Below are 16,407 nucleotides of genomic sequence, written 5' to 3'. Positions count from 1 at the left end.
AACCTGGTGGTGTGGGCCATAAGATTCCTGTCCCACCGGCCCAATGATAATAGCGGGAAGAGAGCATGGCCTAGATGATGGGGATCCTTAATGATGGATGGTTTTCTTGTGGCCGTGCTCCTTGTAAATGTGCTCAATGGTGGCGAGCATTTTTTCTTTGCCAGGGAGATGAGAAAGCAAGGGGAGGTTCAAGGATTGTGAGGGAAGTAAGAGAAAATAGTTGGGATGGAGGATGAGAACACTTTCCTCTGACAATAGAGCAGGCTGATTAGGCCCTGTGGTCGTGGACAGTAGGAGGGGATGGGAGGTGGTGGTCACAGACTTGTAAACCAGGATGGAGACTGCAGGACATAAATGGGGTAGCAGGAATGATTGGAACGCTTTGAGACCAGAAGCAGAACCTGGTGTGGTCTTCTGCTGCTGTATCCACTTTAAGGTTCGACTTGTTCTGCATTCAGAGACAACCTTCAGCACACCGCTGTTGTAATGCATGTGTTTTTGAGTTACTGTCGCATTCCTGTCAGCTTGAACCAGTCTGGCCATTCTCCTCTCACCTCTCGCATAACAAGGCATTTTCGCCCACAGAACTGCAGCTCACTGGATTTTTTTTTGTTTTTTCTCTAACATATGTAAAGTCTTGTGCATGAAAATCCCAGCACTTTCTGAGATGGCACATTTTCTGGCACCAACAATCGTTCCAAGGTCAAAGTCACTTAGAGCACATTTCTTCCCCATCTGATGTTTGGGCTGAACAACAACTGAAGCTTGACCGTGTCTGCGTGTTTTTATGCATTGAGTTACTGCCACATGATTGGCTAATTAGATATTTGCATTAATGAGAATGTGTATAGGTGTAAGGTGACCACTAAGTGCATGTTTATCTGCTGGAATTCACTCATGCCCCGATTTTAGACTGGGCATCCAGTACCAGGTAGCAGGTTGGAGATACGTCTCTACCAAAGGAGGTGCAAGGAGCTCCTTCTATCTGCTGGCCTGCAGGTCATCACTAGGCAAAGTGTAGCTCCTGCTTAACCCCTTGATATGGGTCACATGAAGCCATGGGAGAAAGTGGTTGATGGTCATATGAGCAGCTGGTGCATATCACAAGTCCTGGTTACGCTGGCCAGGGGAAGGCAATGGCAAGCCACTTCCGTAGAAAAAATTTGTCAACTCCTATCATGGTCATGGAAAGACCATGATCGCCCATGTCACATGACACAGCACATAACATATGAACGATCAGGCATCATTATTTTAAATAAAAACTGCTGCAAATGCTTTATTATGCATTGAAAATTATATCCCAAGTGGCTGCTTAAATTCACTACTTGTGTGCTGAACTCCTCACTTTATTCTGCGTTATTCATGAAAGTTTCATTTCATGACCTTTCGATCCAATTTCTGCTGTGAAGTCATTAACAGAAGTCACTCACGTTGACAGCAGGTTCATATGCTCCCAGTAAATGAAATTAAAACCATCAAACAAAACAGGAAATGCTGTACATATTCTGCATCATTACATTTAATTATAATTTACAGCAATTTGGCATAGCCAACAAGACCAGAATTTATTGCTTAGCTCCCAATGCCCTACAAGTGTAGAAATTATAAACATGAAGAATTCTGCAGATATTGGAAACCCAAAGCAACGCGCACGAAATGCTACAGGAACCCAGGAGGTCTGGTTGCATCGATGGAGGGGAATAAACAGCTGATGTTTCAGGCTGAGACTCTACATCAGGACTGGAAAGTATTGGGGAAGACACCAGAATAAAAAGGTGGAGGGAGGGAAGGATGATGACAGGTGAAACCAGGTGAGTAGGAAAGATAAAGGGCCGAGAGGAAGGAATCTGATAGTAGACCGCAGGAAGGAGGAATGTTAAAGTTAGCTTTATTTGTCACATATACCTTGAAACATACAGAGAAGTGGATTGTTTTTGCATCAGCAACAGTCCAAAAATTGTGCTGGGGCAACCAGCAAACGTTACCACACTTTCAGCACCAACATAGCATGCCCACAACTTACTAAATCTAGCCCCAATCACTCCTGTTTGGAATGTGGGAGGAAATCGAAGAACCTGGAAGAAACCCAGGCAGTAACAGGTTGAATGTACAGACTCCAAGGCAGGAATTGAACCCCGAATGGTGGTCACTTGAGCTGTGAGGCCTTGCGCTGACACGCTACGTTGCCATGCCGCCATGTAGATGCAGATGTTGGAACCTGGAGCAACAGGCAATCTGCCTAAGTAAGGCAGCAGGTCGAGCAGCGTCAGTGGGGTGCGAGGGGAAGGGGGTGACACCATCGATGTTTCCAGTCAAAACCCTGCACCGGGACTGAGAGTGACGAGGGAAGATGGCAAGAATAGGGAGGAGGAAGGGGGTGAGGCATGAGACCAAGGTGATGGGTGGGCTGAGGAGGGGAAGGAGGGGCAGGAAGGGGAGTGGGGAGTGGGTTTGAGAGAGAGTGGCAGTTGGAGGGTGGATGTAGACAAAGAAAAACAAAAGAGGCAAATGGGGTGAGATGGAGAGGCAAGAGAGAGTGAAGATTGAAGACAGCAGCACCTACAACTGAGTGGTTTGCTAGGCCTTTCAGGTGTCATAGTCACAGAAGAATATTTTTCACCAAAACAGGCTGTTCAGCCAACTAGATCCCTGCTGACCATCTATCACACATTTTTACATCAATCTGATTGAATCCACAACATGCAAATTAACTCCTTCCCCTCCCCACCCCCCCCCAGATTCTACCAAACACGAAGAGCAATTTTATTTAGTGTCTTCACCGAACAGTTCCCTAGTACAACAAGGTATGGAAAGGTTGAATAGGTTGGGAACTTTATTGATGAAGTGCAGAAGAATGATGGGAGAGCTTACAGAGGTATACAGAATTATGAGGGGTGCAGATAGGGTGAATGTTTGCAGACTTCTTTCCACTCAGCAAGCAGTAAAGCTGATCAACACCTCCATCCACTAACTCCACAACTACGTTATTATTTCCCATCAGACACAGTACAGCCTAGCATCACTTTATGGACTTACAGTCAATCTATGTAAGTAAGCTATCTTATGTATTTCTATTTATCATGTTTTTTTATTATTATGATGTGTTGTTCATCTTCTGTGTGTTTTTTTTTGTGCTACATCAGATCCGGAAAAACAATTATTTTGTCGTCCTTACACTTGTGTACAGGAAATGACATCAAACAATCTTGAATCTCAGGTTGGGTGAGACTACAACAGAGGTCGTAGGTTTAGGGTGAAAAGTGAAATACTTAAGGGAAATCTGATGGGTAATTTCTTAATTGAGAGTGGTGTGAGTGGGCCAGCAGAATAGGTAGATGTGAATACAATTGTAATATTTAAAAGAAGTTTAGATAGGTACATGTATGGAAGGGGCATGGAAGGTTATGATCTGGGTGCAGATAGATAGGACTAGACAGAAGACCAAGCTGGCACAAACTAGATGGGATGAATAGCCTGTTTCTGTGGTATGGTATTCTCTTACTCTTGACCTCACAACTTAACTTGTTATGACCTTGTACTTTATTGTCAGTCTTTCTCAGTACTGTAACACTTTATTGAGCGGTCTATTCACTGTACTGTGGTGCTTTATTCAACATCTTACGATGAGTTTCTGGTTTCTGGCCGCTCCTTTTTTTGCTACTATTTTTGTGATTTTGATTGGGACAGACATGCTCTGTGACATGCAGGTAACGAATGACACAGAGCTAGACTGAACGGAACTGACTGAACTGAATACGTCTGGACTCCTTCGATGACTTTGTGCCTTTTCGCTCTTTTTTGCCATTTGCAAGATTTGATTTTTTTGGGCGTTGGGGTTTGATGTTTTTCTTTGAATAGGTTCCATGGCGTTTCTTTGTTTCGTGGCTGTCTATGGGGAGACAAATCTCAGGGTTGTGTACTGGATCAATGTACTTTGGTTGAATTGTTTTATCTTGTACTGTGTAATGAATTGACCTGTATGAATGGTATGCAAGACTAAGTTTTTCACTAACTCGATTAGGCCCGGGTTAAATAGTGTGGCTTGAAGTGCCAGAAGGGCTAATTCCATGCTGTATCTCAATCGGTCAATAAACCATCATCAATCTTGAACAACAGCAAATCAAGCCCCATTCCTCTCTTCCACCCACCCATGCACACAGACAGTTCTCCACACTGGGATGTATTAACAATGTTTGTTTAAAATTGCAGATCATTAATTAAATTGGAATTCCACACCACTCAGGCAAGACTTGAACTTGGGTCTCTGAGTTGCTTGTCGTATGATCTGGATGATCATGGTCTCAAGCATGATTATTCTTGGCAATTTTTTTCCATAGAAATGCCTTCTTCTGGGCAGTGTCTTTATGCATTATCAATACTCTTCAGAGATTACCTGCCTGGTGTCAGGGGTCACATAACCAGGACTTGGAAAGAGCTACAGAGCTCTTAAAACAAACAACAGGAATTCTGCAGATGCTGGAAATTCAAGCAACATACATCAAAGTTGCTGGTGAATGCAGCAGGCCAAGCAGCATCTATAGGAAGAGGCGCAGTCGACGTTTCAGGCCGAGACCCTTCGTCAGGACTAACTGAAGGAAGAGTGAGTAAGGGATTTGAAAGCTGGAGGGAGAGGGGGAGATGCAAAATGATAGGAGAAGACAGGAGGGGAAGGGATAGAGCCGAGAGCTGGACAGGTGATAGGCAAAAGGGGATACGAGAGGATCATGGGACAGGAGGTCCGGGAAGAAAGACAAGGGGGGGGGGGTGACCCAGAGGATGGGCAAGAGGTATATTCAGAGGGACAGAGGGAGAAAAAGGAGAGTGAGAGAAAGAATGTGTGCATAAAAATGAGTAACAGATGGGGTACGAGGGGGAGGTGGGGCCTTAGCGGAAGTTAGAGAAGTCGATGAGCTCTTAAAACAATGACCTTACACCATCTTAAAAGTTTCTTCCTCCAGGTAGATAACGTGATTAATCATTTTAGTTATCATCCCATCACTGAGCTGCACTGTAAACACTTAAAACCCTATTTTATAATGATGTTTACATTGTAGATATATGTAGGTATTTATGCATTTATGCATATTTTATTGCATATCTGTACTTTAATCGCTAACTTTATTTTGATGTCATTCTTCATTCTTTATGATTGTTAAATGTTGTTATTTGTTGCATGTCACACCCAGACCTACACACTGCAGCAAATTCCTAATATATGTAAATGTACAGTATATGGTGAATAGAGTTGATCCTTGATGACTGTCAAACAATCAAACCCATTATTTCCTTCACAGTCCCAACAACGTCCCCCAGATTCTACACACACATATGCACAAGGGGCATTTTGCAGTTGTCAGGTAACCTGGAAACTCCTATATCTCTGGAAGTTTGGAAGAAGCGAAATCATCCAGAAAGAAGCCACACGGTCAAGGGTAGACCGTGGAGTCTCCACACAGTCAGCAACAGAGGACAGGCTATATTCACTACACAACTGTGTCTCCTGCCTTCCTAAGCCAAGTGAAATAGTTGGGTGAAGGTTGATCCTGCACAATCCCTGTCCATATGATTCATTTCCCCAATTTCCATCCATGCAAATCTGACGCAGGCAAAAAGATTGGAACTAGGTACACAGACTTTACTAAGGTTATGAGCGGAACATAAAAATGAGAGATTCTGCAGGTCCTGGACATGCACAGTAACACACATAAAATGTTGAAGGCACTCAGCAGGTCAGGCAGCATCTATAGAGGGAATTAAACAATTGACGTTTTTTTGTTGAGACTCTTCATCAGGACTGGAAAGGAAGGGGGAAGGAACGAGAATAAGAAGGTGGGGGGAGGGAAGGAGTTCAAGCTGGCAGGTGAGAGGTGAAGTCAGGTGAGGGGGAAGGTGGGTGGGTGTGTCAGCAGGTTTTAAGTCAGAAGCTGGGAGGTGATAGGTGAAAGGTGAAAAAGGTGAAGAGTTGAAGAAGAAAGAGTCCTATTTCTAAATGTCCCATTACATTTTTTCAGTATCTTCTGTGAGATTAATTATTTGACTTCTGGTATCAGTTTGCATTCCTCTGACAGATTTTACAGAACATTGCTCTTGTATATTTGCAGAAACTGTCAATAGATGCACGTCATTCTTAACCTTTCAGGAAACAGAATAATTATTGGCTTTGAACAAATATGTGTATCTATTTTTCTTATCTGTATAATGAAATGATCATAGAAGCATAGAACCATAGAACAATACAGCACAGAAACAGGCCTTTTGGCCCTTCTTGGCTGTGCCGAACCATTTTTCTGCCTAGTCCCACTGACCTGCACCTGGACCATATCCCTCCATACACCTCTCATCCATGTACCTGTCCAAGTTTTTCTTAAATGTTAAAAGTGAGCCTGCATTTACCGCTTCATCTGGCAGCTCATTCCATACTCCCACTACTTTCTGTGTGAAGAAGCCCCCGCTAATGTTCCCTTTAAACTTCTCCCCTTCACCCTTAACCCATGTCCTCTGGTTTTTTTCTCCCCTTGCCTCAGTGGAAAAAGCCTGCTTGCCTTCACTCTATCTATACCCATCATAAATTCATATACCTCTATCAAATCTCCCCTCATTCTTCTATGCTCCAGGGAATAAAGTCCTAACCTATTCAACCTTTCTCTGTAACTGAGTTTCTCAAGTCCTGACAAAATCCTTGTAAACCTTCTTTGCACTCTTTCAACCTTATTAATATCCTTCCTGTAATTTGGTGACCAAAACTGCACACAATACTCCAAATTCAGCCTCACCAATGCCTTATACAACCTCACCATAACATTCGAACTCTTATACCCAATACTTTGATTTATAAAGGCCAATGTACCGAAAGCTCTCTTTACGACCCTATCTACCTGTGATGCCACTTTTAGGGAATTTTGTATCTGTATCCCAGATCCCTCTGTTCTACTGCACTCCTCAGTGCCCTATCATTTACTTTGTATGTTCTACCTTAGTTTGTCCTTCCAAGGTGCAATACTCCATCTGCCATTTTTCAGCCCATTTTTCCAGCTGGTCCAAACCCCTCTGCAATCTTTGAAAACATTTCTCACTGTCCACTACACCTCCAATCTTTGTATCATCAGCAAATGTGCTGATCCAATTTACCACATTATCATCCAGATCATTGATATAGATGACAAATAACAATGGACCCAGTACTGATTCCTGTGGCACACCACTAGTCACAGGCCTCCACTCTGAGAAGCAATTCTCTACTACCACTCTTTGGCTTCTTCCATTGAGCCAATGTCTAATCCAATTTACTACCTCTCCATGTATACCTAGCAACTGAATCTTCCTAACTAACCTCCCATGCGGGACCTTGTCAAAAGCCTTACTGAAGTCCACATAGACAACATCCACTGCCTTCCCTTCATCCCATCCACTTTCCTGGTAACCTCCTCGAAAAACTCCAATAGATTGGTCAAACATGACCTGCTACGCACAAAGCCATGTTGACTCTCCCTAATAAGTCCCTGTCTATCCAAATACTTGTAGATCCTATCTCTTAGTACTCCTTCCAATAATTTACCTACTACCGACGTCAAAATTACCGGCCTATAATTTCCCCGATTACTTTTAGAGCCTTTTTTAAACAACAAAACAACATGAGTTATCCTCCAATCCTCCGGCACCTCACCTGTAGATACTGACAATTTAAATATATCTGCCAGGGCCCCTGCAATTTAAACACTAGTCTCCTTCAAGGTCCGAGGGAATACCCTGTCGGGTCCTGGGGATTTATCTACTCTGATTTGCCTCAAGGTAGCAAGCACCTCCTCCTCCTCCTCAATCTGTATAGGTTCCATGACCTCACTACTTGTTTGCCTTATTTCCATTGGCTCCATGCCAGTTTCCTTAGTAAATACAGATGCAAAAAAAAACCATTTAAGATCTCCCCCATTTCGGTTGGTTCCATACATAGCCGACCACTCTGATCTTCAAGAGGACCAATTTTATCCCTTACTATCCTTTTGCTCTTAATATACCTGTAGAAGCTCTTTGGATTATCCTTCACCTTGACTGTCAAAGCAACCTCATGTCTTCTTTTAGCCCTTCTGATTTCTTTAAGTTTTTTTTGCACTTTTTATACTCCTCAAGCACCTTATTTGCTCCTTGTTTCCTATACATGTCATACATCTCTCTCTTCTTCTTTATCAGAGTTCCAGTATCCCTTGAGAACCAAGGTTCCTTATTCCTATTCACTTTGCCTTTAATTCTGACAGGAACATACAAACTCTGCATTCTCAAGATTTCTCCTTTGAAGGCCTTCCACCTACCAATCACATCTTTGCCAGAGAACAACCTGTCCCAATCCACGCTTTTCAGATCCTTTCTCATTTCTTCAAATTTGGTCTTCTTCCAGTTTAGAACCTCAACACGAGGACCAGATCTATCTTTATCCATGCTCAAGTTGAAACTAATGGTGTTATGATCACTGGAACCAAAGTGTTCCCCTACACACACTTCCGTCACCTGTCCTAACTCGTTTCCTAATAGGAGATCTAATATTGCATCCTCTCTAGTTGATACCTCTATATATTGATTTAGAAAACTTTTCTGAACACATTTTACAAACTCTAACCCGTCTAGACCTTTAACAGTATGGGAGTCCCAATCAATATGTGAAAAATTAAAATCCTCTACTGTCACAACTTTATGTTTCCTGCACTTGTCTGCTATCTGTCCGCAGATTTGCTCCTCCAATTCTCGCTGACAATTGGGTGGTCTATAATAAAACCCCATTAATGTGATCATACCTTTCCTGTTTCTCAGCTCCACCCATATGGCTTCGGTAGACAAACCCTCTAATCTGTCCTGCCTGAGCACTGCTGTAACATTTTCCCTAACTAGCAATGCCACACCCCCACCCTTCATTCCTCTGCCTCTATTACGTCTGAAACATCGGAACCCTAGAACACTAAGCTGCCAGTCCTGCCCCTCCTGTATCCAAGTTTCACTAATGGTTATAATATTGTAATTCCATGTGTCAATCCACACCCTCAGCTCGTCAGCCTTCCCCACAATACTCCTTGCATTGAAATAGACACACCTCAGAAGATTATTACCACCACTCACAACCTTTCTATTAGCGGATTTGCTTGAACTTTTAACATCATTTATTTTCACCCCAGCCACACTGTCAGCTCTGGCACTCTGGTTCCCATCCCCCTGCAAATCTAGTTTAAAGCCTCCCCAACAGCAGTAACAAACCTCCCTGGAAGGATATTGGTCCCCCTGTAGTTCAAGTGTAACCCGCCTCTCTTGTACAGGTCCCACCTGCCCCAGAAGAGGTCCCAATGATCCTGAACTCTGAATCCCTGCCCCCTACACCAGTTCCTCAGCCTCATGTTCATCCGCCAGAGCATCCTATTCCTACCCTCACTGGCACGTAGCACAGGTAGCAATTCTGAGATTACCACCCTCGAGGTCCTGCTTTTCAACTTCCTACCGAGCTCTCTATACTCACTCTCCAGGACCTCCTCACTCTTCCTTGCTATGTCATTGGTACTGATGTGTACCATGACATCTGGCTGATCACCCTCCCACTTCAGAATGCTGTTCATGCAATCAGAGACATCCCTGACCCCGGCACCCGGGAGGCAACAAACCATCCGGGAGTCTCTGACACGACCACAGAACCTCCTGTCTGTACCTCTAATTATCGAGCCCCCTTTCACTACCACTCTCCTCTTCTTCCACCCTCCCTTCTGCACTGCAGAACCAGACTCAGTGCCAGAGATCCGGCTACTGCAGCTTGTCCCAGGTAAGTCATCCCCCTCCAACAGTATCCAAATGTTTTATAAAATACATGGATGGCAAGCTCAAAAATTAGCTTGGGGGCAACTCAACATTAAGTAGTCCTAAAAGCCTCTCAGAATCTGTAGAAGTAAATGCCTGAATTCCAAATTCAATTCAGTGGACATGAATTATTTAGAGCAGACTGTGTGTAAGCCACAATCACTGAGTTCAGTCATTGGATCTGATCTTGACTCCAGGTAAAGGGGTTCTCATTGAGTCATAAAGATATACAGAGCAGAAAGAGACCCCCAAGACCTATTGAGTCCACATTGACTATCAAGTACCCAATTTTACACTAATCATACCCTAACCCATTGTTATCAACCCCATATTCCCATCAATTTATGGTCACTCCATTAGAGGAAGGTGGTGAAGTCTTTGGAGAAGGTGCAAAAGAGGTTCATCAAAACGTTTGTACTGTAGATTGAAGAGTATTAGTAATAAGATAGAGGAACTTTAATTGCTGTCACTGGAGTATTGGGGATTGAGGTGAGACCTGAGAGAAATTTATGAAATTGAAAGGCATAAACAATTAGTTAGTCAAAAACTTCTTCCCAGGGTGGAAATGTCAAATAATAAAGGCATACAGAGTCATGGAACAGCACAGCCCAGAATCAGGCCCTTTGGCCCATCTAGTCCATGCCAAACTATTAATCTGCCCAGACTTTCATATGGACCATAGGTGCAAAAGCTACTGAAAAAGTGCTGTACAGGTAAATGATAAAGTGCAAAATCATAACATGGGGCGGCAGGGTAGCATAGGGGTTGGCATAACACTTTACACTACCAGTGACCCGGGTACTGTTCCCACTGCCACTGTCTGTGAGGAGTTTGTATGTTCCTTCTGTGACCACATGGATTTCCTCCAGGTGCTCTGATTTCCTCCCACAGTCCAAAGATGTACTAGCTAGTAGGTTAATTGGTCATTGTAAATTGCCCCGTGATTAGGCCTGGGTTAAATCGGGGGTTGCTGGGCGACATGGCTCGAAGGGCCATAAGGCCCTATTCCGTGTCGTATCTCAACAAACAAATAAAATAACGATGTAGATTGTGAGGCCAAGAGTCCATCTTATCATACAAAAGGTCCATTCAAGAATCGACAAGCTACATTGAGGTAGAACATGGTGAAGCAATGATAGTGTGTAGAATAAAGTGTACCAGCTACAGACAAAAGGTAATGAAGGTAAACAATGAGATTCAAAGTGCATTGAATGCACTGCCTGGCTGGGTGGTGGAAGCAGATCGAAAAGCAAAGTTTAAGAGGGATCTGGGGAGGCACATGAACAGGCAGAGAGTGGGTGGATGTAGACTATGTGCAGACAGTTTGGCAGTTTAATTTGATGTTGACCCAGACATCACGGAACAAAGGCAACATACATCAAAGTTGCTGGTGAACGCAGCAGGCCAGGCAGCATCTGTAGGAAGAGGTGCAGTCGACATTTCAGGCCGAGACCCTTCGTCAGGACTAACTGAAGGAAGAGTGAGTAAGGGATTTGAAAGTTGGAGGGGGAGGGGGAGATGCAAAATGATAGGAGAAGACAGGAGGGGGAGGGATAGAGCCGAGAGCTGGACAGGTGATAGGCAAAAGGGATATGAGAGGATCATGGGACAGGAGGTCCGGGAAGAAAGACAAGGGGGGGGTGACCCAGAGGATGGGCAAGAGGTATATTCAGAGGGACAGAGGGAGAAAAAGGAGAGTGAGAGAAAGAATGTGTGCATAAAAATGAGTAACAGATGGGGTACGAGGGGGAGGTGGGGCCTTAGCGGAAGTTAGAGAAGTCGATGTTCATGCCATCAGGTTGGAGGTTACCCAGACGGAATATAAGGTGTTGTTCCTCCAACCTGAGTGTGGCTTCATCTTTACAGTAGAGGAGGCCGTGGATAGACATGTCAGAATGAGATGTGAATGAGACGGAACAAAGGGCCTGTTCTCTACCGGTTGCACCTATAGAGTAAAATAAACAGTCGGCATTTCAGACCGAGACCCTTCACCAGGACTTGGAAAGGAAGGGGGTAGCAGCTCAAATAAGAAGGTGGGGCAGGGGTGGAGTACAAGCTGGCAGGTGATAGGTGAAACCAGGTGAGTGGGTAAGGGAGAGGGGATAAAGTAAAAAGCTTGGAAGTGATAGGTGGAAGAGGTTAAGGGCTGAAGAAGAAAGAATCTGATAGGAAAGAACTGTGGGCTATGGAAGGAAGGGAGGAAGGAGGGTGTTGGAAACCACAGTTTTTAAATAATGTTTCAATAAGATTTGTGTGTTTTAACAAATCATGTATTTTTCACGGTGTATAGTGTTTCATCCCCACTCACTGGCAGAAAGCAGTATAGCAGCTAAACTAACGATTTATCACCTTTCTCATTCTTCATTGGCTATGTATTAGCACATTACCCATATTATGTAATTTTTTAAATTATGTAGCCTATCAGCTAGTTTATTCCTGTCAAAGAAATTTTCCTTTATCTTATTATAAAAGTGATGGATTTTTCAGAGACACCATCTATGCTTCCTTTATTCTTTCCTTATTCTTTGTTCTTGGCCATTCATCTAACTCTTAGCATTGTTTCTCAGCTCTTTATTTAGTTTGTTTACTATTTGTATGTTTGTTAGTACTCTAAATTATACCATTGACCATTAGCAAAGAAGAGCATCGTGAGCTATCTCAAAGACTATCGTCCAGTAGCACTCACATCTACAGTGATGAAATGCTTTGAGATGTTGGCAATGGCTAGAATGAATACCTGTCTCAGCAAGGACATAGACCCACTGCAATTTGCCTATTGCCACAATAGGTCTGTGGCAGACACAATCTCAATGGTTCGCCACGCAGTCTTAGATCATCTGAATAATGCAAAAAATATCTATGTCAGGATGCTATTTATTGACTATAGTTCAGCATTTAACACCATCATTCCTGTAGTCCTGATCAAAAAGCTACAGAACCTGGGCCTCTGTACCTTCCTCTGCAACTGTATCCTCGACTTCCTAACCAGAAGATCACAATCTGTGCGGATTGGAAATTACATCTCCACCACGCTGACAATTAACACTTGTGCTCCATAGGGTGTGTGCTGAGCCCACTGCTCTACTCTCTCCACACCTGTGACTGTGTGGCCAGGCAGAGCTCAAACAGCGTCTATGGATTTGCTGATGATACAGTCATTGTTGGCAGAATTTCAGATGGTGATGAAAGGGCAGTTAGTTGAGTAGTGTCACAGCAACAACCTTGCACTGAACGTAAGCAAGACCAAAGAGATGATTGTGGACTTCAGTAAAGGTAAGATGAGGGAACGCGAACCTATCTTCGTTGAGGGATCAGAAGTGGAGAGATTGAGCAATTTCAAGTTCCAGTGTGTCAATATCAGAATCAGAGTCAGAATCAGGTTTATTATCACTGGCATGTGAAATTTGTTAACTTAGCAGCAGCAGTTCAATGTAATACATAATCTAGCAGAGTGAAAAAAATAATAAATAAAATTAAAATAATAATAATAAATAAACAAGGAAATCAGTTACATATATTGAATAGATTTTTAAAACACGTAAAAACAGAAATACTGTATATTAAAAAAAAAGTGAGGTAGTGTGCAAAGATTCAATGTCCATTTAGGAACTGGATTGCAGAGGGGAAGAAGCTGTTCCTGAATCGCTGAGTGTGTGCCTTCAGGCTTCTGTACCTCCTACCTGATGGTAACAGTGAGAAAAGGGCATGCCCTGGGTGCTGGAGGTCCTTAATAATGGACGCTGCCCTAAAGATGTCCTGGGTACTTTGTAGGCTAGTACCCAAGATGGAGCTGACTAGATTTACAACCTTCTGCAGCTTCTTTTGGTCTGATGCAGCCCCTCCATACCATACAGTGATGCAGTCTGTCAGAATACTTTCCGTGGTATTGAAGTTTTTGAGTGTATTTGTTGACATGCTAAATCTCTTCAAACTCCTAATAAAGTATAGCCACTGTTTTGCCTTCTTTATAACTACATTGATATGTTGGGACCAGGTTAGATCCTCAGAGATCTTGACACCCAGGAACTTGAAACTGCTCACTCTCTCCACTTCTGATCCCTCTATGAGGATGGTATGTGCTCCTTCACCTCACCCTTCCTGAAGTCCACATTGAGCTCTTTCGTCTTACTGACATTGAATGCCAGGTCAGTAAGACCTGTGGCACCACTCCACTAGTTGGCATATCTCACTCCTGTACACCCTCTCGTCACCACCTGAGATTCTACCAAAAATGGCTGTATCGTCAGCAAATTTATAGATAGTATTTGAGCTATGCCTAGCCACACAGTCAGGTGTATATAGAGAGTAGAGCAGTGCGCTAAGCACACACTCCTGAGGTGCGCCAGTGTTGATTGTCAGCAAGGAGGATATGTTATCACCAAATCGCACAGACTGTGGTCTTCCGGTTAGGAAGCTGAGGATCCAATTGCAGAGGGAGGTACAGAGGCCCAGGTTCTGCAACTTCTCAATCAGGATTGTGGGAATGATGGTATTAAATGCTGAGCTATAGTCAATGAACAGCATCCTGACGTAGGACTTAACCTGGATGCAACATATTGATACAGCTACAGTGCCGAAAAAGTATTCATTCCCCCTTGGAAGTTTTCACGCTTTATTGTTTTACATTGAATCACAGTGGATTTAATTTGGCTTTTTTTGACACTAATCAACAGAAAAGGGCTCTTTCATGTCAAAGTGAAAATAAATCTCTACAAATTGATATAAATTAATTACAAATATAAAACACAAAATAATTGATTGCATTAACTAATCACCCCTTTCATTCAAGTCAGTATCTAGTAGATGCACCTTTGGCAGCAATTACAGTTTTGAGTCTGTGTGGATAGGTCCCTGTCAGCTTTGCACATCTGGACATTGAAATTTTTTCCACATTCTTCTTTACAAAACTGCTCAAGCTCCATCAGATTGCATGGGAATTGTGAATGAACAGCCCTTTTCAAGTCCAGCCACAAAATTCTCAATTGGATTGAGGTCTGGACTCTGATTTGGCCACTTCAGAACATTGACTTTGTTGTTCTTAAGTCATTCCTGTGTAGCTTTGGCTTTATGCTTGGGGTCATTGTCTTGCTGGTAAACAAATATTCCAAGTCACAATTCTCTTGCTGACTGCATCAGGTTTTCCTCCAGGATTTCCCCGTATTTTGCTGTATTCATTTTACCCTCTACCTTCACAAGTCTTTCAGGTCCTGCTGCAGTGAAACATCTCCACAGCATGATGCAGCCACCACCCTGCTTCACAGTAGGGATGGTGTGTTTTTGATGATATGCGGTCTTTGTCTTATGCCAAACATAACATTTAGTCTAATGGCCAAAAAACTGGTTTCATCTCACAGCATAGAACTTTCTTATAGCTGAATTCAGAGTCTCTCACGTCTTCTGGCAAATTCTAGCCGAGATTTCATGTGAGTTTTCTCTAACAGTGGCTTTCTCACTGCCACTCTCCCGTAAAGCTGTGATTGGTGAAGCACCTGGGCAAGAGTTGTGTGCGCTTTCTCTCCCATCTCAGCCACTGAAGGTTGTAGCTCCTCCAGATTTGTCATAGGTCTCAAGGTGGCCTTCTTCACTAGTCTCCTTTGCACGGTCACTCCATTTTGAAGGACGGCCTGTTCCAGGCAGATTTACAGCTGTGCCATATTTTTTTCCCATTTCTTGATGATTGACTTAACAGTACTCCAGGGACATTCTGTGACTTGGAAATTTTCTTGTATCCATCTCCTGACTTGTACTTTGCAACAACCTTTTCGCGGAGTTGTTTGGAGTGTTCTTTTGTCTTCATGATGACCTTCCAGATACAGGTGTATTTTTACTACAATCAGTTGAAACACCTTGACTGAACACGGGTCTCTATTTAACTAACTATGTTGCCAATTGGCTGCACCAGTGACTTGGTGTGTCATGTTAAAGGAGGTGAATACTTATGGAATCAATTATTTTGTGCGTAGGGATGGTGCTGATGGAAAGGGATTGTCTTCTGAGAGTTAGAAATGTTTCTTCTGTTGTAATAAAGCAAAACAGAACCTTCTAGTAGTGGCCATTGTTTCTATACAAAATAGCATAGCGACCCCCCCACCCCCACCCCATAAGTAAGGTGAAATACCCTAGACATTGTTTATATATCTATAGGGCAGGCATTCATAACCTGGGATGGACTGTAGTCATAAGCACAGAACCCAATAAGAAATATGCAATTTTCATTATGGAATGGATTTTGTGGTTATGTACAGTGCTTTTCCATTATACTTGCCACAAATTAATTTATCAAAATCTGAGAACAATCTATAGAGGACTACTTGTGATTAGGCATGCCTACAACAGGGTTAACAGGTCAAGCCAAATTAAGGAGTCCTCCAAGAGTACCACACCTTGTTGTGCTTTGGAGCCTTTTGTGCCTCAATGACCCGGAGAGCTACGGTATATAGGCTGGAGTCAGGGCCTTATGCTTTGGCTCTTGGTAGAGCTGAACAGGTCAAAGGATAGAGGACAAACAACAAGTGCTTCACCAATCCTCCAGGCTCAGGGCTGACAATGCTGACTGGTAAAACAAAACCGTTCCAGAAA

The 16,407-nt window shown here is 43.1% G+C and overlaps 1 long non-coding RNA gene across 1 annotated transcript in view; it reads left to right on the top strand.

Annotated features, from left to right (window-relative positions):
* Positions 1-4,296: 4,296 nt before the first annotated feature.
* LOC134353424 (uncharacterized) overlaps positions 4,297-16,407 on the top strand; it is a 46,874-nt gene continuing 34,763 nt past the window's right edge. The window contains exon 1 of the long non-coding RNA XR_010019621.1: positions 4,297-4,603. This is a non-coding gene — a long non-coding RNA (uncharacterized LOC134353424). The remainder of the gene's footprint in view (positions 4,604-16,407) is intronic.

The sequence above is a fragment of the Mobula hypostoma genome, chromosome 10, assembly GCF_963921235.1.
Source record: "Mobula hypostoma chromosome 10, sMobHyp1.1, whole genome shotgun sequence".
Lineage (NCBI taxonomy): Eukaryota > Metazoa > Chordata > Chondrichthyes > Myliobatiformes > Myliobatidae > Mobula > Mobula hypostoma.
Note: the sequence above shows the minus strand (reverse complement) of the source record. Positions and strands in the feature narration are given on the sequence as shown.